At 45.9% G+C, this 27,115-nt stretch overlaps 2 pseudogenes; one reads left to right on the forward strand and one right to left on the reverse strand.

Moving 5' to 3' along the window:
• Positions 1 to 11,639: 11,639 nt before the first annotated feature.
• On the reverse strand, positions 11,640 to 11,758 carry LOC134968147 (5S ribosomal RNA; annotated as a pseudogene).
• A 2,269-nt stretch (positions 11,759 to 14,027) lies between these two features.
• LOC134968069 (5S ribosomal RNA) lies at positions 14,028 to 14,146 on the forward strand (annotated as a pseudogene).
• Positions 14,147 to 27,115: the final 12,969 nt, after the last annotated feature.

Consider the following 27,115-nt stretch of genomic DNA (forward strand, 5'->3'; position numbering starts at 1 on the left):
ATTGACCACCCGTGAATCCTGGTTAAGCGAATTAAGGGCTCCATCCACAAGTCCCACATGCCTAGCGGAATCGCTCTGTTTTAGCTCCTCCTTCAATGTCTCCAGCTTCTTCTGCAAAAGCCTGATGAGGGGAATGACCTGACTCAGGCTGGCAGTGTCTGAACTGACTTCACGTGTGGCAAGTTCAAAGTGTTGCAGAACCTTGCACAACGTTGAAATCATTCTCCACTGCGCTTGAGTCAGGTGCATTCCCCCTCCTTTGCCTATATCGTAGGCAGATGTATAGGCTTGAATGGCCTTTTGCTACTCCTCCATCCTCTGAAGCATATAGAGGGTTGAATTCCACCTCGTTACCACTAGTGATGAGCGCCTGAAATTTTTCGGGTTTTGTGTTTTGGTTTTGGGTTCGGTTCCGCGGCCGTGTTTTGGGTTCGACCGCGTTTTGGCAAAACCTCACCGAATTTTTTTTGTCGGATTCGGGTGTGTTTTGGATTCGGGTGTTTTTTTCAAAAAACCCTAAAAAACAGCTTAAATCATAGAATTTGGGGGTCATTTTGATCCCATATTATTATTAACCTCAAAAACCATAATTTCCACTCATTTTCAGTCTATTCTGAATACCTCACACCTCACAATATTATTTTTAGTCCTAAAATTTGCACCGAGGTCGCTGGATGACTAAGCTAAGCGACCCTAGTGGCCGACACAAACACCTGGCCCATCTAGGAGTGGCACTGCAGTGTCACGCAGGATGTCCCTTCCAAAAAACCCTCCCCAAACAGCACATGACGCAAAGAAAAAAAGAGGCGCAATGAGGTAGCTGTGTGAGTAAGATTAGCGACCCTAGTGGCCGACACAAACACCGGGCCCATTTAGGAGTGGCACTGCAGTGTCACGCAGGATGTCCCTTCCAAAAAACCCTCCCCAAACAGCACATGACGCAAAGAAAAAAAGAGGCGCAATGAGGTAGCTGTGTGAGTAAGATTAGCGACCCTAGTGGCCGACACAAACACCGGGCCCATCTAGGAGTGGCACTGCAGTGTCACGCAGGATGGCCCTTCCAAAAAACACTCCCCAAACAGCACATGACGCAAAGAAAAAAAGAGGCGCAATGAGGTAGCTGACTGTGTGAGTAAGATAAGCGACCCTAGTGGCCGACACAAACACCGGGCCCATTTAGGAGTGGCACTGCAGTGTCACGCAGGATGTCCCTTCCAAAAAACCCTCCCCAAACAGCACATGACGCAAAGAAAAAAAGAGGCGCAATGAGGTAGCTGTGTGAGTAAGATTAGCGACCGTAGTGGCCGACACAAACACCGGGCCCATTTAGGAGTGGCACTGCAGTGTCACGCAGGATGTCCCTTCCAAAAAACCCTCCCCAAACAGCACATGACGCAAAGAAAAAAAGAGGCGCAATGAGGTAGCTGTGTGAGTAAGATTAGCGACCCTAGTGGCCGACACAAACACCGGGCCCATCTAGGAGTGGCACTGCAGTGTCACGCAGGATGGCCCTTCCAAAAAACACTCCCCAAACAGCACATGACGCAAAGAAAAAAAGAGGCGCAATGAGGTAGCTGTGTGAGTAAGATTAGCGACCCTAGTGGCCGACACAAACACCGGGCCCATCTAGGAGTGGCACTGCAGTGTCACGCAGGATGGCCCTTCCAAAAAACCCTCCCCAAACAGCACATGACGCAAAGAAAAAAAGAGGCGCAATGAGGTAGCTGACTGTGTGAGTAAGATAAGCGACCCTAGTGGCCGACACAAACACCGGGCCCATTTAGGAGTGGCACTGCAGTGTCACGCAGGATGTCCCTTCCAAAAAACCCTCCCCAAACAGCACATGACGCAAAGAAAAAAAGAGGCGCAATGAGGTAGCTGACTGTGTGAGTAAGATAAGCGACCCTAGTGGCCGACACAAACACCGGGCCCATTTAGGAGTGGCACTGCAGTGTCACGCAGGATGTCCCTTCCAAAAAACCCTCCCCAAACAGCACATGACGCAAAGAAAAATAAAAGAAAAAAGAGGTGCAAGATGGAATTGTCCTTGGGCCCTCCCACCCACCCTTATGTTGTATAAACAAAACAGGACATGCACACTTTAACCAACCCATCATTTCAGTGACAGGGTCTACCACACGACTGTGACTGATATGACGGGTTGGTTTGGACCCCCCCCAAAAAAGAAGCAATTAATCTCTCCTTGCACAAACTGGCTCTACAGAGGCAAGATGTCCACCTCATCATCATCCTCCGATATATCACCGTGTACATCCCCCTCCTCACAGATTATCAATTCGTCCCCACTGGAATCCACCATCTCAGCTCCCTGTGTACTTTGTGGAGGCAATTGCTGCTGGTCAATGTCTCCGCGGAGGAATTGATTATAATTCATTTTAATGAACATCATCTTCTCCACATTTTCTGGATGTAACCTCGTACGCCGATTGCTGACAAGGTGAGCGGCGGCACTAAACACTCTTTCGGAGTACACACTTGTGGGAGGGCAACTTAGGTAGAATAAAGCCAGTTTGTGCAATGGCCTCCAAATTGCCTCTTTTTCCTGCCAGTATAAGTATGGACTGTGTGACGTGCCTACTTGGATGCGGTCACTCATATAATCCTCCACCATTCTTTCAATGGTGAGAGAATCATATGCAGTGACAGTAGACGACATGTCCGTAATCGTTGTCAGGTCCTTCAGTCCGGACCAGATGTCAGCATCAGCAGTCGCTCCAGACTGCCCTGCATCACCGCCAGCGGGTGGGCTCGGAATTCTGAGCCTTTTCCTCGCACCCCCAGTTGCGGGAGAATGTGAAGGAGGAGATGTTGACAGGTCGCGTTCCGCTTGACTTGACAATTTTCTCACCAGCAGGTCTTTCAACCCCAGCAGACTTGTGTCTGCCGGAAAGAGAGATCCAAGGTAGGCTTTAAATCTAGGATCGAGCATGGTGGCCAAAATGTAGTGCTCTGATTTCAACAGATTGACCACCCGTGAATCCTTGTTAAGCGAATTAAGGGCTCCATCCACAAGTCCCACATGCCTAGCGGAATCGCTCCGTGTTAGCTCCTCCTTCAATGTCTCCAGCTTCTTCTGCAAAAGCCTGATGAGGGGAATGACCTGACTCAGGCTGGCAGTGTCTGAACTGACTTCACGTGTGGCAAGTTCAAAGGGCAGCAGAACCTTGCACAACGTTGAAATCATTCTCCACTGCGCTTGAGACAGGTGCATTCCACCTCCTATATCGTGCTCAATTGTATAGGCTTGAATGGCCTTTTGCTGCTCCTCCAACCTCTGAAGCATATAGAGGGTTGAATTCCACCTCGTTACCACTTCTTGCTTCAGATGATGGCAGGGCAGGTTCAGTAGTTTTTGGTGGTGCTCCAGTCTTCTGTACGTGGTGCCTGTACGCCGAAAGTGAACCGCAATTCTTCTGGCCACCGACAGCATCTCTTGCACGCCCCTGTCGTTTTTTAAATAATTCTGCACCAACAAATTCAAGGTATGTGCAAAACATGGTACGTGCTGGAATTTGCCCATATTTAATGCACACACAATATTGCTGGCATTGTCCGATGCCACAAATCCACAGGAGAGTCCAATTGGGGTAAGCCATTCCGCGATGATCTTCCTCAGTTGCCGTAAGAGGTTTTCAGCTGTGTGCGTATTCTGGAAGGCGGTGATACAAAGCGTAGCCTGCCTAGGAAAGAGTTGGCGTTTGCGAGATGCTGCTACTGGTGCCGCCGCTGCTGTTCTTGCGGCGGGAGTCCATACATCTACCCAGTGGGCTGTCACAGTCATATAGTCCTGACCCTGCCCTGCTCCACTTGTCCACATGTCCGTGGTTAAGTGGACATTGGGTACAGCTGCATTTTTTAGGACACTGGTGACTCTTTTTCTGAGGTCTGTGTAAATTTTCGGTATCGCCTGCCTAGAGAAATGGAACCTAGATGGTATTTGGTACCGGGGACACAGTACCTCCAACAAGTCTCTAGTTGGCTCTGCAGTAATGATGGATACCGGAACCACGTTTCTCACCACCCAGGATGCCAAGGCCTCAGTTATCCGCTTTGCAGTAGGATGACTGCTGTGATATTTCATCTTCCTCGCAAAGGACTGTTGGACAGTCAATTGCTTGGTGGAAGTAGTAAAAGTGGTCTTACGACTTCCCCTCTGGGATGACCATCGACTCCCAGCAGCAACAACAGCAGCGCCAGCAGCAGTAGGCGTTACACGCAAGGATGCATCGGAGGAATCCCAGGCAGGAGAGGACTCGTCAGAATTGCCAGTGACATGGCCTGCAGGACTATTGGCATTCCTGGGGAAGGAGGAAATTGACACTGAGGGAGTTGGTGGGGTGGTTTGCGTGAGCTTGGTTACAAGAGGAAGGGATTTACTGGTCAGTGGACTGCTTCCGCTGTCACCCAAAGTTTTTGAACTTGTCACTGACTTATTATGAATGCGCTGCAGGTGACGTATAAGGGAGGATGTTCCGAGGTGGTTAACGTCCTTACCCCTACTTATTACAGCTTGACAAAGGGAACACACGGCTTGACACCTGTTGTCCGCATTTCTGTTGAAATACCTCCACACCGAAGAGCTGATTTTTTTGGTATTTTCACCAGGCATGTCAACGGCCATATTCCTCCCACGGACAACAGGTGTCTCCCCGGGTGCCTGACTTAAACAAACCACCTCACCATCAGAATCCTCCTGGTCAATTTCCTCCCCAGCGCCAGCAACACCCATATCCTCCTCATCCTGGTGTACTTCAACACTGACATCTTCAATCTGACTATCAGGAACTGGACTGCGGGTGCTCCTTCCAGCACTTGCAGGGGGCGTGCAAATGGTGGAAGGCGCATGCTCTTCACGTCCAGTGTTGGGAAGGTCAGGCATCGCAACCGACACAATTGGACTCTCCTTGTGGATTTGGGATTTCGAAGAACGCACAGTTCTTTGCGGTGCTACTGCTTTTGCCAGCTTGAGTCTTTTTATTTTTCTAGCGAGAGGCTGAGTGCCTCCATCCTCATGTGAAGCTGAACCACTAGCCATGAACATAGGCCAGGGCCTCAGCCGTTCCTTGCCACTCCGTGTGGTAAATGGCATATTGGCAAGTTTACGCTTCTCCTCCGACAATTTTATTTTAGGTTTTGGAGTCCTTTTTTTACTGATATTTGGTGTTTTGGATTTGACATGCTCTGTACTATGACATTGGGCATCGGCCTTGGCAGACGACGTTGCTATCATTTCATCGTCTCGGCCATGACTAGTGGCAGCAGCTTCAGCACGAGGTGGAAGTGGATCTTGATCTTTCCCTAATTTTGGAACCTCAACATTTTTGTTCTCCATATTTTAATAGGCACAACTAAAAGGCACCTCAGGTAAACAATGGAGATGGATGGATACTAGTATACAATTATGGACGGACTGCCGAGTGCCGACACAGAGGTAGCTACAGCTGTGAACTACCGTACTGTACTGTGTCTGCTGCTAATATAGACTGGTTGATAAAGAGATGTAGTAGTATGTATAAGTATAAAGAAGAAAGAAAGAAAAACCACGGGTAGGTGGTATACAATTATGGACGGACTGCCGAGTGCCGACACAGAGGTAGCTACAGCCGTGAACTACCGTACTGTACTGTGTCTGCTGCTAATATAGACTGGTTGATAAAGAGATGTAGTAGTATGTATAAGTATAAAGAAGAAAGAAAAAAAAACCACGGGTAGGTGGTATACAATTATGGACGGACTGCCGAGTGCCGACACAGAGGTAGCTACAGCCGTGGACTACCGTACTGTACTGTGTCTGCTGCTAATATAGACTGGTTGATAAAGAGATGTAGTAGTATGTATAAGTATAAAGAAGAAAGAAAAAAAAACCACGGGTAGGTGGTATACAATTATGGACGGACTGCCGAGTGCCGACACAGAGGTAGCTACAGCCATGGACTACCGTACTGTACTGTGTCTGCTGCTAATATAGACTGGTTGATAAAGAGATGTAGTAGTATGTATAAGTATAAAGAAGAAAGAAAAAAAAACCACGGGTAGGTGGTATACAATTATGGACGGACTGCCGAGTGCCGACACAGAGGTAGCTACAGCCGTGAACTACCGTACTGTACTGTGTCTGCTGCTAATATAGACTGGTTGATAAAGAGATGTAGTAGTATGTATGTATAAAGAAGAAAGAAAAAAAAACCTCGGGTAGGTGGTATACAATTATGGACGGACTGCCGAGTGCCGACACAGAGGTAGCTACAGCCGTGAACTACCGTACTGTACTGTGTCTGCTGCTAATATAGACTGGTTGATAAAGAGATGTAGTAGTATGTATGTATAAAGAAGAAAGAAAAAAAAACCTCGGGTAGGTGGTATACAATTATGGACGGACTGCCGAGTGCCGACACAGAGGTAGCTACAGCCGTGAACTACCGTACTGTACTGTGTCTGCTGCTAATATAGACTGGTTGATAAAGAGATGTAGTAGTATGTATGTATAAAGAAGAAAGAAAAAAAAACCTCGGGTAGGTGGTATACAATTATGGACGGACTGCCGAGTGCCGACACAGAGGTAGCTACAGCCGTGAACTACTGTACTGTACTGTGTCTGCTGCTAATATAGACTGGTTGATAAAGAGATGTAGTAGTATGTATGCATAAAGAAGAAAGAAAAAAAAACCACGGGTAGGTGGTATACAATTATGGACGGACTGCCGAGTGCCGACACAGAGGTAGCTACAGCCATGGACTACCGTACTGTACTGTGTCTGCTGCTAATATAGACTGGTTGATAAAGAGATGTAGTAGTATGTATGTATAAAGAAGAAAGAAAAAAAAACCACGGGTAGGTGGTATACAATTATGGATGGACTGCCGAGTGCCGACACAGAGGTAGCTACAGCCGTGAACTACCGTACTGTGTCTGCTGCGACTGGATGATAAATAATGATATAAAAAATATATATATATATCACTACTGCAGCCGGACAGGTATATATTATATAATGACAGACCTGCTGGACACTGTCTGTCAGCAGAATGAGTTTTTTATAGAATAAAAAAAAAAACACCACACAAGTGAAGTCACACGACGAGTGTTTAACTTTTTCAGGCAATCACAATATAGTATACTACTAACTATACTGGTGGTCAGTGTGGTCAGGTCACTGGTCAGTCACACTGGCAGTGGCACTCCTGCAGCAAAAGTGTGCACTGTTTAATTTTAATATAATATGTACTCCTGGCTCCTGCTATAACCTATAACTGGCACTGCAGTGCTCCCCAGTCTCCCCCACAATTATAAGCTGTGTGAGCTGAGCACAGTCAGATATATATACATAGATGATGCAGCACACTGGGCTGAGCAGTGCACACAGATATGGTATGTGACTGAGTCACTGTGTGTATCGTTTTTTTCAGGCAGAGAACGGATATATTAAATAAAACTGCACTGTCTGGTGGTCACTGTGGTCAGTCACTAGTAAACTCTGCACTCTCTACACTTCTACAGTACTCCTAAGCTCCAGTAAATCAGGTCAATCTCTCTCTCTCTCTCTTCTAATCTAAATGGAGAGGACGCCAGCCACGTCCTCTCCCTATCAATCTCAATGCACGTGTGAAAATGGCGGCGACGCGCGGCTCCTTATATAGAATCCGAGTCTCGCGAGAATCCGACAGCGTCATGATGACGTTCGGGCGCGCTCGGGTTAACCGAGCAAGGCGGGAGGATCCGAGTCTGCTCGGACCCGTGAAAAAAACCATGAAGTTCGGGCGGGTTCGGATTCAGAGAAACCGAACCCGCTCATCTCTAGTTACCACCTCTTGCTTCAGATGATGGCAGGGCAGGTTCAGGACTGTTTGCTGGTGCTCCAGTCTTCGGCACGCGGTGGCTGAATGCCGAAAGTGGCCCGCAATTCTTCGGGCCACCGACAGAATCTCTTGCACGCCCCTGTCGTTTTTTAAATAATTCTGCACCACCAAATTCAATGTATGTGCAAAACATGGGACGTGCTGGAATTTGCCCAGATGTAATGCACGCGCAATATTGCTGGCGTTGTCCGATGTCACAAATCCCCAGGAGAGTCCATTTGGGGTAAGCCATTCTGCGATGATGTTCCTCAGTTTCCGTAAGAGGTTGTCAGCTGTGTGCCTTTTCTGGAAAGCGGTGATACAAAGCTTAGCCTGCCTAGGAACGAGTTGGCGTTTGCGAGATGCTGCTACTGGTGCCGCCGCTGCTGTTCTTGCTGCGGGAGGCAATACATCTACCCAGTGGACTGTCACAGTCATATAGTCCTGAGTCTGCCCTGCTCCACTTGTCCACATGTCCGTGGTTAAGTGGACATTGGGTGCAACTGCATTTTTTAGGACACTGGTGACTCTTTTTCTGAGGTCTGTGTACATTTTCGGTATAGCCTGCCTAGAGAAATGGAACCTAGATGGTATTTGGTACCGGGGACACAGTACCTCAATCAAGTCTGTAGTTGCCTGTGAATTAACAGTGGATAACGGAAACACGTTTCTCACCGCCCAGGCTGCCAAGGCCTGAGTTATCCACTTTGCAGCAGGATGACTGCTGTGATATTTCATCTTCCTCGCAATGGACTGTTGGACAGTCAATTGCTTACTGGAAGTAGTACAAGTGGTCTTCCGACTTCGCCTCTGGGATGACGATCGACTCCCAGCAGCAACAACAGCAGTGCCAGCAGCAGTAGGCGTTACACTCAAGGATGCATCGGAGGAATCCCAGGCAGGAGAGGACTCGTCAGACTTGACAGTGACATGGCCTGCAGGACTATTGGCTTTCCTGTGTAAGGAGGAAATTGACACTGAGGGAGTTGGTGGTGTGGTTTGCAGGAGCTTGGTTACAAGAGGAAGGGATTTAGTGGTCAGTGGACTGCTTCCGCTGTCATCCAAAGTTTTTGAACTTATCACTGACTTATGATGAATGCGCTGCAGGTGACGTATAAGGGAGGATGTTCCGAGGTGGTTAACGTCCTTACCCCTACTTATTACAGCTTGACAAAGGCAACACACGGCTTGACACCTGTTGTCCGCATTTGTGTTAAAATAATTCCACACCGAAGAGGTGATTTTTTTTGTAATTTGACCAGGCATGTCAATAGCCATATTCGTCCCACGGACAACAGGTGTCTCCCCGGGTGCCTGACTTAAACAAACCACCTCACCATCAGAATCCTCCTTGTCAATTTCTTCCTCAGCGCCAGCAACACCCATATCCTCATCCTGGTGTACTTCAACAGTGACATCTTCAATTTGACTATCAGGAGCTGGACTGCGGGTGCTCCTTCCAGCACTTGCAGGGGGCATGCAAATGGTGGAAGGCGCCACCTCCTCCCGTCCAGTGTTGGGAAGGTCAGGCATCGCATCCGACACAATTGGACTCTCCTTGGGGATTTGTGATCTAGAAGAACGCACAGTTCTTTGCTGTGCTTTTGCCAGCTTAAGTCTTTTAATTTTTCTAGCGAGAGGATGAGTGCTTCCATCCTCATGTGAAGCTGAACCACTAGCCATGAACATAGGCCAGGGCCTCAGCCGTTCCTTGCCACTCCGTATCGTAAATGGCATATTGGCAAGTTTACGCTTCTCCTCAGACGCTTTTAATTTAGATTTTTGGGTCATTTTACTGAACTTTTGTGTTTTGGATTTTACATGCTCTCTACTATGACATTGGGTATTGGCCTTGGCAGACAACGTTGATGGCATTTCATCATCTCGGCCATGACTAGTGGCAGCAGCTTAAGTACGAGGTGGAAGTGGATCTTGATCTTTCCCTATTTTACCCTCCACATTTTTGTTCTCCATTTTTTAGTGTGTGGAATTATATGCCAGTATCAATAGCAATGGCCTACTACTATATATACTGCGCACAACTGAAATGCACCACAGGTATGGATGGATAGTATACTTGACGACACAGAGGTAGGTAGAGCAGTGGCCTACTGTACCGTACTGCTATATATTATATACTGGTGGTCAGCAAACTGTGCAAAACTGAAATGCACCACAGGTATGGATGGATAGTATACTTGACGACACAGAGGTAGGTAGAGCAGTGGCCTACTGTACCGTACTGCTATATATTATATACTGGTGGTCAGCAAACTGTGCAAAACTGAAATGCACCACAGGTATGGATGGATAGTATACTTGACGACACAGAGGTAGGTAGAGCAGTGGCCTACTGTACCGTACTGCTATATATTATATACTGGTGGTCAGCAAACTGTGCAAAACTGAAATGCACCACAGGCCACAGGTATGGATGGATAGTATACTTGACGACACAGAGGTAGGTAGAGCAGTGGCCTACTGTACCGTACTGCTATATATTATATACTGGTGGTCAGCAAACTGTGCAAAACTGAAATGCACCACAGGTATGGATGGATAGTATACTTGACGACACAGAGGTAGGTAGAGCAGTGGCCTTCTGTACCATACTCCTATATATTATATACTGGTATTCAGCAAAATGATGCACTGTACTCCTACTATATACTACAATGCAGCACAGATATGGAGCGTTTTTCAGGCAGAGAACGTATAATACTGGTGGTCACTGGTCAGCAAAACTCTGCACTGTACTCCTCCTATATAATACTGCTGGTCCCCAGTCCCCACAATAAAGCAGTGTGAGCACAGATATATGCAGCACACTGAGCACAGATATGGAGCGTTTTTCAGGCAGAGAACGTATAATACTGGTGGTCACTGGTCAGCAAAACTCTGCACTGTACTCCTCCTATAATACTGCTGGTCCCCAGAATAAAGATATTTGCAGCCCCCTGAAAGTTCTGAAACAAAGTGAGAGGACGCCAGCCACGTCCTCTCACTATCATTTCCAATGCACGAGTGAAAAATGGCGGCGACGCACGGCTCCTTATATTGAATCCGAATCTCGTGAGAATCCGACAGCGGTATGATGACGTTCGGGCGCGCTCGGGTTAACCGAGCAATACTGGAGTATCCGAGTATGCCTCGAACCCATGTAAAATGGGTGAAGTTCGGGGGGGTTCAGATTCTGAGGAACCGAACCCGCTCATCACTAGTTTTTAACAGTTTTACTACAAGGAGGAGTTACACAGTCACAATGGTAGTAAAGAATTGGGTTAGGGATGCCGCACAGGACTGAGTGGTATTAGATAGTTTTGATAATTTGAAAATGTTTCCAAGAAAACCGACCGACCAGAAAAACTTCCGGAATTTATCACCATCTACCTTATTAGGGAAAAAAAATTTTTAGGTAGATGAAAAAGGTGATTGTCGATGGTGCTCCCATAGGTCTAATACATAGGTAATAAGGGGAAGAAAAGCAAAGAAAAAGTGACCTTTGTTGGGAGCACTCGCTCTTGGAAACAGTTATGATTGAATTGTGAATAATAATGTAAGTATGAGACAATTAAAACGTAACCTTTAATAATCTTTAGATAAGATAAGAGTACACCAAAAAGATTGATATTGTGTTTAAAATGTGGTTAAGCAATGTAAACCACCGATTTGAAGCTAAGACTGTGAATATATAGATGAAAAAATAATAAGGCAGTAATACCAAGCCCTCCAGGCATTAATTTATGGGGTTTAGTGCAATAGCCGATGTAGTGCAGTCAAAAAACCTACAACACCTGGTATTCCTTAGTGGTCAACCACCTAAGTACTGACCAGGCCCAACACCGTATTGCTTCCAAGATCAGACGAGATTGGGCATGCGCGGTGTGGTATGGTAGTAGATTTAGAATTGATATGGCAAAATACTACAGCTGGTGTGCAGCTACTAGGTAAACCATAAACCTGGTTATTATGATGAACAAATGATCTCGTTAATAGAGAAACATATGTTTGACCGTCATTGCACCAAGTTGTAACCCAAATGTATAGGTATACGGAGGTTTGAATCATATGGTCAATAAATTTTGCCAACAGGAGCCGCCTGTATGTTGCTTTATGTGCTGTGCAACATCATTCGGAATGGGTTTGTTTGTTGGGTTATACTGAGGACATGCCAAAAATATTGGTTAGCATCAAAGCATAAATATGTTTGAAGTAATATAATGTAATTAGAGCTGAAACAAAAATGATCTAGAACTTTCCACTTTACTCCCTCTACGCCATCACGAACAGTATAGGGCAGGGAATGGAAATGGACCAGAATAAAGTTTTGTCAGCTTAAAAGACAGAAATAGGGAGTGGATAAGGTAGATAGGAAATATATCTCAAGAGACACAATCTCTATAATCCACAGGAGGCTAACTAACACAATAGAGCCTGAAATGCCAAATACTGTCTTTGTAACAATATCGTTGAGCCAATATGCTTACAATAAAAAGTTATTTTGCATGTATCCACAGTGTATACACAATGTATCAATCTAATATGTATAATGAATCTATGCCCGGTATCCTTTATGCTGTAATAGCCCGGGTATACATACTAGTTTTTTTGCCTGTATTGAAACCTGCATAAAAATCTGTGCTGGATTAACAGGGATAGGACAAGGATATCCCTTGTACTATGATTGCAAGAAACCCTAATCAGTAGCAGATTACTACCGATTATATAATGTCAGCCACATGAAGACACAAATTGTCAAATATCACCATGTGTTTTCTTATATCACCCAAAGCACCTAAAAAGCAATAGTCTCCATGTATAATAAATAATGCCTTTAGTGAATGGCATAAATTTGCCGGAAAAGACCAGTGCACGTAGTGTTAAATTACATCCGTGCATGGCTGGAGAGCGGGAGACAAATGATGTAGCGTCCCGCTACCCGTGAACAAGCAACTGTGAAACGTACGTCGGGGAGGTGGACGCGGTTACGGTGAGCGCGCTCACGTGACCAGAAGACCGGCAGGAGAGGAGACCAGGCGAGCCGCACAGACACCCAGCTCGTGAAGTCGAGTGGTCAGCGGCACATAGCGAGCAGGAAAAACACACCATTTGGTCATAAGTATTTTTCTCTTATCCTGCACATCATTTGTCTCCCGCTCTCCAGCCACGCACGGATGTAATTTAACACTATGTGCACTGGTCTTTTCCGGCAAATTTATGCCATTCACTAAAGGCATTATTTATTATACATGGAGACTATTGCTTTTTAGGTGCTTTGGGTGATATAAGAAAACACATGGTGATATTTGACAATTTGTGTCTTCATGTGGCTGATATTTTATAATCGGTAGTAATCTGCTACGGATTAGGGTTTCTTGCAATCATAGTACAAGGGATATCCTTGTCCTATCCCTGTTAATCCAGCACAGATTTTTATGCAGGTTTCAATACAGGCAAAAAAACTAGTATGTATACCCGGGCTATTACAGCATAAAGGATACCGGGCATAGATTCATTATACATATTAGATTGATACATTGTGTATACACTGTGGATACATGCAAAATAACTTTTTATTGTAAGCATATTTGCTCAACGATATTGTTACAAAGACAGTATTTGGCATTTCAGGCTCTATTGTGTTAGTTAGCCTCCTGTGGATTATAGAGATTGTGTCTCTTGAGATATATTTCCTATCTACCTTATCCACTCCCTATTTCTGTCTTTTAAGCTGACAAAACTTTATTCTGGTCCATTTCCATTCCCTGCCCTATACTGTTCGTGATGGCGTAGAGGGAGTAAAGTGGAAAGTTCTAGATCATTTTTGTTTCAGCTCTAATTACATTATATTACTTCAAACATATTTATGCTTTGATGCTAACCAATATTTTTGGCATGTCCTCAGTATAACCCAACAAACAAACCCATTCCGAATGATGTTGCACAGCACATAAAGCAACATACAGGCGGCTCCTGTTGACAAAATTTATTGACCATATGATTCAAACCTCCGTATACCTATACATTTGGGTTACAACTTGGTGCAATGACGGTCAAACATATGTTTCTCTATTAACGAGATCATTTGTTCATCATAATAACCAGGTTTATGGTTTACCTAGTAGCTGCACACCATAGTATTTTGTAGTATTTTGCCATATCAATTCTAAACCTACTACCATACCACACCGCGCATGCCCAATCTCGTCTGATCTTGGAAGCAATACGGTGTTGGGCCTGGTCAGTACTTAGGTGGTTGACCACTAAGGAATACCAGGTGTTGTAGGTTTTTTGACGGCACTACATCAGCTATTGCACTAAACCCCATAAATTAATGCCTGGAGGGCTTGGTATTACTGCCTTATTATTTTTTCATCTATATATTCACAGTCTTAGCTTCAAATCGGTGGTTTACATTGCTTAACCACATTTTAAACACAATATCAATCTTTTTGGTGTACTCTTATCTTATCTAAAGATTATTAAAGGTTACGTTTTAATTATCTCATACTTACATTATTATTCACAATTCAATCATAACTGTTTCCAAGAGCGAGTGCTCCCAACAAAGGTCACTTTTTCTTTGCTTTTCTTCCCCTTATTACAGTCACAATGGTTCCAGGTTCTGGGAGGTTTCTATACAGATTATTTGTACATATACATACTGTATATTTTCCTCTGTACTATGGGGGTAATTCAGACCTGATCGCTGGGCAGCGATTTTTGCAGCCCTGCAATCAGATAGTCGCCGCCCACTGGGGAGTGTATTTTAGCTGTGCAAGTGTGTGAACGCATGTGTAGCAGAGCTGTACAAACAGATTTTGTGCAGTCTCTGCGCAGCCCAGGACTTACGGTACTTAGCCACTGCGATCACATCAGTCTGTCCAGGACCGGAATTGACGTCAGACACCATCCCTTCCAACGCTTGGACATGCCTGAGTTTTTCCAGACACTCCCTGAAAACGGTCAGTTGCCACCCACAAACGCCCCCTTCCTGTCAGTCACCTTGTGATCGCCCGTGCTTTTTTCGCACTATCCTGTCGCTATGCATCAATCCCCGTTGCTGCAGTCCGTCGCGCCTGCGAATTGAAGGGCATACGCATGCGCAGTTCGGACCTGAACACAGGCTGTGAGAAACGCAGCCTAGCAATCAGGTCTGAATTACCCCCTATATCTTGCCGAAAACTGACATTTTGGGCCTCAGTCTGAAATGAATGCGTCTTCGATGTCAGATGCAGTGCAATGTTTTATATGCATCTGAGTTGCCCTACACTATCGGTCCTGATGGTGTTCATACAGAGAATCAGTGCAGATTTTGATGCACGGTCTCTGAAATATATTGGGTGTATGTTTCCCAACAGATGAAAACCATCAAAGTGCATCAGTGAGATAAGCAAACAAGCTCCTGTAGGTGTGTCTGGAGGGGAATATCAGCTATTACACCTCACCTTTTTCATATTTACAGAAGGATGTTTTTGGCAATTTAATAACCTGTATTCAATTACATCCACCCAGTCACCTCTGGTTCCCATTGATTAATATCAGCCTGATAAAACCATACCTGCGTCATATTAAAAAAATAACTGGAACCTTTCAGTTCTCCCTGTACTGAGTGACTGAAACCAGGCTGGAGCCCGCACACATCCATGTAACAAGATGTAACCTTGAAAACCTTAAAACCTGGTTAATATTAACAGCTTATCATACATTTTAGCTGCAATAAAGAGTAAGCTGCAAATGGATGCTGGGAATTTCCTGGTATCTGAGGAGGAAGTTACTGCATTACATGAAGGGCGATGTCTGCTCTTTAAAGTTTCACCCAAGAAGATTAAATTGTGTGGTTTGTTTTTCCTTTTCTTTAGGATTTGATCTAAACAATGAAAGGCCAGAAAAATAAATGACAAGGACAAAAAAAACAAACATAAAACGCAATTACCAGAGAAATGTCTGATTACACAAGTACGTCAACATAATTACATGATCACTCGCCACCTTCCACTACAGTACTGTCTTATTAAAACAAGCTGGATGTCAGAATCTCAGTGCGGTATGACACCACAAACTCCTTGTATCTCAGAGGGGGATGTTGCTTCCTCTGCTCTACTGACCGCTGCTGGAGTCATGGGTGTGCAATGCTACTCTAGGTCGAGTCTTCCCCATGTGCACTAGCGTGTGCAGGATTGTCCAAGCCTTGAGCTGCCCATTATCTGCACCTCTGCATGTAGTAGCACAGCTGGTGGTCCTACACAGTTCACCATTGGTGCACCATTGTGTCCACCACCACTGATACTTGCACCTACCTATGGCAGATGAGGTGTCTCCATCTGAACATGGCATCTGTGCCACAGCATGCATACCACTTTCAGTGACACTCTCGTGACACTCCCTTACACAACTACGAAAATTGATTTTTTTGTGTTTCCTTTAGAACACCTCCCAGACACTGCCCAGGAACACCCATCGATTTGACATTGAGTTCTGATATCAGCTCTCCCTTGACACAGTAGCGCTTCAATTACGTGAATATTGGCATTATATACGGTTTGCAAGTGCTTCTGTTCTGAATCAGGCCCTCTGCTCCTTCCACTGTCTTACTCCACATTTATTACATTCCACATGTCTTTGTCGTCACTCGCCCCCCCCTCCTCCGTGGAGACAAGTAGGAGACGTATATATATTACCAGCTAGGGGTGTAGTGATGAACCTCAGGGCATCCTGCATGGGACTTTTTTTTCTGGTGGGCGAGGGACAGTGGATGCTGTGGAATAAGTGATTAGCATAAAGACAAAGCAAAAAGCAACAGTGGGGAGGATTCACCGTTGTTTGTAATTACACCTGCATTGCATGCACAGAGAAAAATGCGGATATTTGCGCCTATGCAGAATTGTATGTATTTATGCGGATTCAGGGGGTAATTCAGACCTCAGCAGCAGTGATCGCAGTCTGAATTACTTTGTGGAGTGCACACGCACAGCGGCCACACTGTGTGTGGGCACCCCGGGAGCCAAGTGAGATGCTATCAGCATCTCAGGGCTGCGATCGCCGCTGTCTGATTGACAGGCAGAGGCGGTTGCGGGGCGGGAGCGGGTGTGCCAATGGAGTTAGAACACTGTTAGCGGGGCGTGGTCCGGACAACGGAGGCTTGTGCGGACCATTGGGGGGCTGGTCCGCTGCGGCTGCTGACGTCACATGCAGGCAATGCAACCTGGGACCCGGCGAGTAGCGCCCTGCCAACACGCAGGAGCTGCGCTGGCAGGGAGCTACTCGTCAGGTACAAAAGCATTGCAATGCTTTCGTACCCGTGTGGGGGGGAGGGGTTAGGACCAGACATACGGGGTGGGCTAGCCCTGTGCTGGCCATCCGTGGTGTCGCCCCCCATCCCCCCGCATGACTGTGAAACTGATCGTAGATGTGCTATAATATGATATCCCGGCTGTCGGAAACCCGGCAGTCAGGAGACCGACTCTGGGATCCTGACAGCCAGGATGCCGGTGGCAGGTGCAGTGTGTCCCCTCGTGGGCTCGCTCTGCTCCCCAAGCTTTGGGCGCAGTGGCAATCTTCGGTCACCACAGGGTTATATTCCCCCTCAGGTGGTGGCATGGACCTTCACCTGAGTGGGGATTTCAGCCGGCGGTTGGGATTCCGACCGCCGGTGTTTCACTGGGTGACGGGATTCCGGCATCAGTATCGTGACAGCCGGGATCCCGACAGCCGGCAAATTGAATGCCTCCCTATTAGTGCAACCACATTAACCCTTATCCATATGTTAGTTATGAGTAGCAACCTCAGAGTCTGTCCCTTTACTACTATGTGTGGGATCAGTATGATTTACTGGCGGCCGGGATGTCTGTTATTAGTATACTGACAATGGTATCCTGGCTGCCAGTATGCCGGCTGCGGTGCAAGCTCAAAGATTCCTCTTGCAGGCTCGCTGCGCTTGCCGTGCTGCGGGCTCGGTGGCACCCTGCGCTTGCCACAGATTCTATTCCCACTCTATGGGTGTCGTGGACACCCACGAGTGGGAATAGCACCTGTGATTCCAGCTGTTGGCATTGTCGGCTGTCTGGATTCCTGCGTCGGTATACTGACTGCCGGGATCCCGGCAGCTGGCAAATTAACTGCATTCCCAATGCGTGGTGCACGGCTCTGACCCTCCTGCTCCACCTCCTTTCCTCACAGAGGAGACATGTTCTGTGCACTAGAATACAATCATGGGCTGCATTCCCAGCCTCTGGTGAGTGAACCCTGCCACAGTTATTCCTGCTCACAGTTGATTGACAGTACAAATGATATAATGCATGTCTTTGTTTTCAGACTACAAGTTACAGACCTCCCAACTTTCTAAAGTTGGGAGGTGGGACACAGCCCAAAATTAGGGGGCGTGGTCTTGCTGCTAAGGGGTGTGGTCTCACAGGAAGTGCATTGATCACAGGCCATGCCCCCATGTCCCTCTCTTATGTTGAAAAGCGCACTGCGTCTATTCACCCCTGCAGAACAGTGGGTGAGAGAGATCTCCCAACTGCCCCCCACTGTGGAACACTGCGACCCACGTGTGGGACAATGGGACAGTCCCAGAAAAATATGACTATTCCACAAGTTGGGAGGTATGAAGTTACCAACCTAACATGAGCAAACCAGCTCCAAAATGAAAGGACTGGGAGCTACTCCTATTATTAGAACCATCTAGTACTTTTATAAGGTATGTATATGTTATAATGGTGGCGGCACTCCAGTCTTGTAATTTTGAGTGATTGGCACCGACAGAGGAAGACGTTGCTTACCTTTACATGTAACCATGACCAGCAGAAATAGTGCTGCCTATTAGCTAAGACCAGCTAAGTCAGACAGATGGCTGTGTATGCAGCGTGGACCCATACCTCCCTATAGTGCCAATTTCCAGCATCTGGCTTACCTCTGACTGTTTGTTATTTCTCAGTTTTGTTTTATCATTGTTGTTTCCAATTGTAAAGCGCAACGGAATTTGCTGCGCTATATAAGAAACTGTTAATAATAATAAATATGGGATGTATGCTGGTGGCAGAGGGAACACGACATGAACTCACTGGGATTGGGATTCCAAGTGGAAATGTTGGGTGGCTTTCAGGCCTATGTCATGTACAAAACACTCACTGCGCCAAGTATTGACTCCAAAGTGCGCCATGGAGACATTGCTCCCAGAAGTCTGTGCTCCAGAAATGAAAACTACTAGATGTCCCCATCCCTCCCATATTCTTCTTCTTCTTCTTCTTGCTTTTCTAAATTATATCAGAAGTCAGTTCATTCTACTCTATGAGAAAAAGTTACATTATGGATTTTGTTATGTTCTTGTTTGGTCACAGACAACAATATATTATATGTGTCAGAGAGCCCCCGTTTGGTAAGAATTCCGAACAGCACACTCACACTGAACTTTGTAATAAAAGCAACAGGCGTCATAAATCTCTGAAACTGATAATCATTATCAACAAGTCAAATGATTAAACTTCCTGAAATGTGACCTTTCCTGGGGATCAAAGATAGACAGGGAACATGACTGGATGACAAATAACCCTTTCTCTGCAGTGTGTCAGGTTCTGAGTAAGATTTAGGTTCTGGACTGGAACCACTGTAGAGTGCTGGCAGTGCCGTTTCTTGCGGCGGGCGAGCCGGGCAACCGCACGGGGCGCCCGCCGCGGCACTTTTTGAGGACTTTGAAACTCTCCTCCCGAGTGCCCAGCTCGGGGGGCGAGGTCTCGCGGAATTACGCGTTTGCGTCGTGACGTCATGACGCAATCGCGTCATTCCGTGAAACCCTGGAGGAGGGAGGAGGGAGAAGGGCTGTTACACACACTCCGTTTTTTTGCCATCCGGGAGAAACCGGCAGAGTCTGTCACACAGGACGGCTTTGAGCCGTGTGTGATGCTGTGCGCATGCGCAGCATTAGACACGGCTTGGGAAAAAAACGTAGTGTGTGAAAGCTCCCCTTCACACACACGGTTTACTGACTGCAAAGACGGCCAGGCGCCCGCCCGGCAGCCGGACCTTCCAGTGGTGAGACCCGGCTGCAACCCGGCAGCCGGGCCGGGACCGTGCCGTGTGTAAGAACCGCTTGAAATGCAAGTCAGCCCCTCTCCCTCTCTCTCTCTCTCCCTCCCTCCAGCCCCACCACCTGCCGTACTGTGTAAAATGGGGACACCTGTCTGCCGGAATGTGTAAAATGGGGACGCAGTCTGCCGGAATGTGTTAAATGGGGACTCTTACCTGCCTTAATGTGTAAAATAGGGACAGCTGTCTGCCGGAATGTGTAAAATGGGGATACTTGCCTGCCGGAATGTGTAAAATGGGGACACTTGCCTGCCGGAATATGTAAAATGGGGACGCAGCCTGCCGTAATGTGTAAAATGGGGGCACGTGCCTGCCGCAATGTGTAAAATGGGGACACTTTCCTGCCGCAATGTGTAAAATGGGGACACTTTCCTGCCGCAATGTGTAAAATGGGGACACTTTCCTGCCGTACTGTGTAAAATGGGGGCACGTGCCTGCCGCAATGTGTAAAATGGGGACACTTTCCTGCCGCAATGTGTAAAATGGGGACACTTTCCTGCCGTACTGTGTAAAATGGGGGCACGTGCCTGCCGCAATGTGTAAAATGGGGACACTTTCCTGCCGCAATGTGTAAAATGGGGGCACGTGCCTGCCGCAATGTGTAAAATGGGGACACTTTCCTGCCGTACTGTGTAAAATGGGGGCACGTGCCTGCCGCAATGTGTAAAATGGGGACACTTTCCTGCCGCAATGTGTAAAATGGGGGCACGTGCCTGCCGCAATGTGTAAAATGGGGGCACGTGCCTGTCGCAATGTGTAAAATGGGGGCACTTGCCTGTTGTACTGTGTAAAATGGGGGCACGTGCCTGCCGCAATGTGTAAAATGGGGACACTTTCCTGCCGCAATGTGTAAAATGGGGTCGCGTGCCTGCTGTAATGTGTACAATGAGGACTTTTTTATTTTTTTATCCTGTGGTGGCCGTGATGATGAGATCAGATGAGGTCACGCCCATTTTAATGAGGCCACGCCCCCTTGCCGGGAGCGCGCGCGTCGAAGGCGCGCACATGCTTTCACTCTTTATATCTATGGGGGGGCACATTTTTTTTAATGTGAATGGGGGGGTGGGGGGGCGCATTTTTAAATCTCGCACTGGGAGACAAATTGGCTAGAAACGGCCCTGAGTGCTGGTTATAACTGGAGCAAATGAAGTTTGGTGGTTTCATTACACTTTTCTTCATTCATTGCTATCTACTGGATAGTTATTGAATTGGATGAATAATAATTAGGCTGACAGACTGGTATGCTGGCCTGCAATGTAGCAACACTAATGGAAGCCTTAAACACAGGTAGTGCACAAGTGTGTCTAATGCTGGCCATACACTTGTGCGATGCCCCGCGACGCGACATCGCAGGGCACCGCACCAGCAGTTCAGGTGCGATGAAATCGCACCTGAACTGCCAAAGTGATTACCATGCGATCATGCGATAGATCGCATGGTAATCACGTGATGGGCACGTCACCGCCGAGTGGGAGCGACCTCTGGCCGCTCCCGGCGGGTGCCCATCGCACATCGCAGTGCGATATATCTCATGTGGGTTTAAAACCACATGCCATCGCCCTGCGATGCGACATATATTAAGTGCAGCACATAATATCTTGAGACGCGATATTCGACCATCGTGCCCGCGCATCGCGTCTCAAGGTACTAAAATGTGCATACAATCCTTCGATTTCTCTCACAGATGTGGTCAAAATCGAAGGATAGCACCGATTATCTCATAAGTGTATGGGCACCATAAGTCACAGAGATATGAATGCAATTGGTTAGAGAAATAATGCACGCACTAGATATGTACACACTGCAGGCTGTTCCTGATACTTCATACTGGTATGGATATGCACTCTGTAGGCTGTAACTGGTACTGCATGCTGAAATAGATGTACACCCAGCAAGCTAATTGGTACTGCACACTGGTACAGTATGGATGTGCACTCTGTATGCTGTAACTGGCACTGCACACTGGTATAGATGTGTATTCAGTAGGCTGTAACTGGCACTGCACACTGTTATAGATGTGTACTCAGTAGGCTGTTACTGGCACTGCACACTGGTATAGATGTGTACTCAGTAGGCTGTTACTGGCACTGCATGCTGGTATGGATGTGTAGTCTGGTGGGTGTAACCGAGCATAATGGTAAAGATGGAAGCACTGAGCACTTGAACAAATGCTGGAAGTTACAAATGGCTGCAGCAAGTATCTGGAAGCCAGATAAGTCCGGAACACTAATGTGCACAATGATGTGTGTACCTGACAGGAGAAACAGGAATCAGAAAGAATCTTCTGATGCTGGAGCCAGGAACAGGTATAGTACAAGTTGTACTGGCAATAAGCAAGTGCAACTAGGTGGCTTAAATAGGGCACTCTGATCGGTCATTGGTGGCTCAAGTCATTACTCCGCTCAGCTTGGTCAAATCCAGAGTATTACTGGTATAGTCTACCTGTTGGTTTGGGGCCAACTATCTGTACATTTACTGACAGTGTAAAGTGTGTGAAATTTGTAACTATCAGGAAAAATATGAAAAAAATCAGTAAAAATGTGTCATTAGCACCCAGACTATGTATGTATCAAACTAAAGTTATATTAGAAATGACAGTATAACAATCTGTCATTAAAATAGATCGTCCTTCTGCAAAAATAAAATAAGAGCATACAACCATCAGTACATTTTGGGGCTAATTCAGTAAGGATCGTTAAAAGTACAAATTAACAAAAGCTGCGATCAATCGCAAAATTACGAAAGCACGCCCAAACGGAAAATCTGCAACACTAGTTTAATGTTACAAAAAAAAGGTGGACTTGGCAAATTTGCTAATTTTGCGATGAGATTTAAAATTCCTTTACGCAAAAAATGCGACTAAATGTAAGTTTGTGAAAAAACTTACATTTAGTCGCATTTTTTGCGTAAAGGTTTCTGATGTCACAATTTAACATCAGCCACACATAACATTAAGCCAACCATACCTACTGACAGGATGCATCGAACAACAAGATGAGCTACTTCCGCTGGTGAATCCACAAACGCAGGCGAAAAAAGAAAACAAAATAAGTTATTTTTATGTTGAAAGTTTACATTCATGACATATTAATGTTTCTTTGTTAATATTAACATTCCTTATGCTATTGTTTAATGTGAAAATATAAAAAAAAAAAGTGGTGCATAATTAAAATGTCCACAAAATCACAATTATTGTGGTGATGTTATTGAACATATGTTTCTTTGTCAAGGGGGTAAAAAAAGAAAAAACTTACACATGTATGTGGATATGATTTTTGAAGATAACTGTCTGTTGCTTTAAATCAGAAAAAAAACTCAGCTTTTAAACAAAAAGCCAATAATAATAAAAAAAAAAAAAAAAAAGTTATTGTACATGTTTGTAGGAAAACAAGTGTGTTCTTGACAAACCTGCATTGTTACTAACTGAAAGAATTATTAGGTTACTACTAACATATATTTTAGAGTAATACATGTGTTAAATAGTTTAAAGCTCCCTTACATGTTGTTAAGTTTCAGTGCAGCTGAATAAAGTGAATTGTGGTCAGCAGCATGAGCTGTTTCAGCTGGGGGTAATGAAGCAATGATTGCAGTATACATACGACTGAGGTCAGCTTGTGCAGATTTTAAGATTGACCTGTAGTCACTCAGAAACTGCAGACCATAAATGTGCGTTCAGTTGCAAAAAATGCGTATGCCCCGCCTATCTAAAATCTGCATATGCCCACAAGAGTAGACGCCCCTGCTCGTAGATTTTGGGAGTCCAACCCTTTAGTACACCGCGTACACGCCTAGTTTTCGTAGTGCATACGCAATTTTTGCTACGTCTCAGAAGTGGTATTTTTTTCTCAGATTTTACGTATTTTGCGTTCCTTGTTGAACTAGCCCCTTTATTGACAAATCAAAGTAAAGTACAGTATGGTGGCATTGTGGCATCCCCGGAGAGACCTTGCTGACAAGCTGGATATCAAGCTGCAGGGCTTAACAACCCCCCCCCTCCCCCCACTATCTGTGTCATGACAGGCAACTAATACCCCATTTCCACTAGCTCTAAAAACACGGGTAAATGCGCTGGGGCGCGCATTTACCTGTGATTTTTTTCTAGTGGAAACGGCCCCCCTGCAAATTCCCGGATCAAGTGATATGGGAATCCTACCCGGGTAGCTTGCTGGGTTGAACACGTGTTCAACCCGGTACGCTGTGTAGTGTAAACAGAAGCCATGTCAATGCAACACGGCTCCCGTTCACAGTGTATGGAAGGGCGGCGCTGGGAGATCATGTGATCTCCCAGCGCCGCCCCTGCCGCATCAGCAGCAGCATCTCCATCCCGGCAATATGCCGGGTTGGTGAGCTAGTGTAGAAGGGGGCTCTAGCACGGGTCGCAGCCGTGTCAGGCTCCCGGCTGCGACCCGTGCTACAAGTGGAAAACGGGTATAAATGACCCATCAGGCTGGGGGCTGGGTGGAGGAAAACAAGGAAAGTGAAGGGGGAGGTGGACTACAAAAGGGGTTAGCTGGAACACAAAAAGAAGAGTCCATGATGGAGAGATGTGAAGCAGACAGCAGAGAAAGTTACTGTACATGATGTGTGAAATCCTGATGTAGGAGACAAGAAAGAAAGGCAAGCAGCAAATGGGAAAGACAGTGTCCAGAGAGACAAACTGCATTAAAGAGGCTGCTGAGACTTGGTGTGCCACAGCCATACCAAGCATTCCAGTGGAAATGAAAGCTCCAAGTCATCCCAGATTGCTCTGAAGAAGGAGAAGCCTGATACATTCACTGACTTGGTGAGCGACACCCATTTCTTCTATGCATTCACCAGCCTGTGCTAGACATTGTCTGTAATACATATATCAGCGCTGCAACTATACCATTGAAATACAGAGCTTATTGCCTTATTCATCCTATCCTATGAACATGGTCTGACTCCATTTCCATTCCTGGGACACAGATATTTATTACCCTGAGGAATGTTCAATGCTTAACTACATAGAGACTAATGTTGCACTGTCACCAGATGGACAATTTATAAAATCACATGATCTGATGTTAAACACAAAAATGACATTGTGTTCTGGACTCTTCATCTATTTAAGTTTAATTGAACCAAACCATACTGAGAGTGCATGTGACTATATCATTCCATGCTTAAGTAGACATGATTGCAAACTGCTAAGTAGAAATCATTGACAACTGTTAAGTAGACATTAGTGATTCCTGTGTTGATATAATTTGAGAAATGCTTGTGACCCATTCTAGCCTGTAGTCACGGTCTTTAGAAATAAATACAAAAATCATGTTGCATACATTCTGTCTGCCATTTATTCTGGCGGTTGCCCTCATCTCTCTGCCAAAATGTCCACAGGACTGACGTCCGGAGCTCTTCAGGAGGCTGAGACAGATGGCGGTGGGAAGGTACAGGTATGACACGTACACCCAGGGTCGGACTGGCCCACAGAGGAACCCACCGGTGGGCCCCACTGCCTGTGGGCCCACCTCCTCCTCTAGGGATTAGGTTCCAGGCTGTATCCTAGTGCACTTTAATTATACATTGTACATATGTTACCTTATACGGCACAGGACTATGGGACCAGCCCATGCACTCTCTTACGGTTAGGTGGGCCTCTGTGGTGGTTGGCCACACCTCCACTATTGCCTGGACACATCCTTAAGCATGGGCCCCTATCACGGCAATTCCCCAGTGGGCCCGTCTTGCCCCAGTCCGACACTGCGTACACCTGCAATCACCCGACCATGAGTGACTTACCACACTATATCAAAGAATGAACAGGAAATACAGAGACATTCCCTAAAACCCAAGTGCTGGTGTACAACTCTCCATTAGGCTTACAGATGGACCCACTCATCAATGTAGTGTCATCAGTCCATGGCAGGGAGAGACACTTTAACAGGAGAGTGCACACAAAGCCATGAAAAAACTATATAACCGCAAATCTTCTATTCTTTACCTAAACACACAAAAAACATGCAATCAACACACCAGCCAACGAAAAGGGGAGGGGATGGGAGAAGGTCAATAGAAAGAGGCCCAATTGTATGTCAGGAGTAACAATTATAGCATAGAGAACATGAAGCAATGTGTGTTAGTGGTAAATGTGCAATTTCTATTACCCCATTTCTAAACAATATAATAATGTAACGATATACAGAGAGGATAGGGACTGTACAATGGTATTAATAAAGTGATTAACGTGTGATTAGGAAATGAAATTCTTCTGGACAATGAGTCTTTTCAGCATCTCCCTAATTAACAGACTAATTTACCCTGTCATGCAGCACTAGGTACATAGGTTCGATTGCAACCAAGGCTATATCTATGTGGAGTTTACGTGTTCTCTTAATGTTTGTCTGGGTTTCCTCCCACACTCCAAAAACATACTGGATATAATTATCCTGATTGAGATGCATTTTTTTCATCCGCATACCACGTACCTCCATGATCATACGAGGAGGAGTGGAATAGGTTAATCGCAGAGAAGAACCTTTATGAGAATGATCACACAGTCTATACTGTAAGTTTTGGTACATTCCTTTCACTTTGACTTCACCTCACTTTTGTGGTGACCAAAGGGTGTGTTTGAGGTGGAGGAGGAGAGAGAGCCCTAAAGAAACCTTTATAGGCGGAATATACACCCTTTCCTTGTGAGTACGGTACACCACGCATGGAAGTGTGAACGAGATTTTGCTGGAATTGGGAATTCCCTTTCAATCTGAATTTTATTCACCATTAAGGGGGCTTTATAATCTCCCTCTAACAAGAACTAATACACCATTGTGTTTTTTATTCTCCCTTCCCCATGTATTTGAACTCTGGGGGTAATTCCAAGTTGATCGCAGCAGGAAATTTTTTAGCAGTTGGGCAAAACCATGTGCACTGCAGGCGGGGCAGATATAACATTTGCAGAGAAAGTCAGAGTTGGGTGGGTTATTTTGTTTCTGTGCATGGGAAATACTGGCTGCTTTATTTTACACTGCAATTTAGATTGCAGATTGAACTCACCACACCCAAATCTAACTCTCTCTGCACATGTTATATCTGCCCTCCCTGCAGTGCACATGGTTTTGTCCAACTGCTAAAAAATTTCCTGCTGCGATCAACTTGGAATTACCCCCTCTATCCACTGAGAAGAAGGAAAAACTCAAAAGACACCATCCTG

The sequence above is a fragment of the Pseudophryne corroboree genome, chromosome 10 (assembly GCF_028390025.1).
Source record: "Pseudophryne corroboree isolate aPseCor3 chromosome 10, aPseCor3.hap2, whole genome shotgun sequence".
Classification (NCBI taxonomy): domain Eukaryota; kingdom Metazoa; phylum Chordata; class Amphibia; order Anura; family Myobatrachidae; genus Pseudophryne; species Pseudophryne corroboree.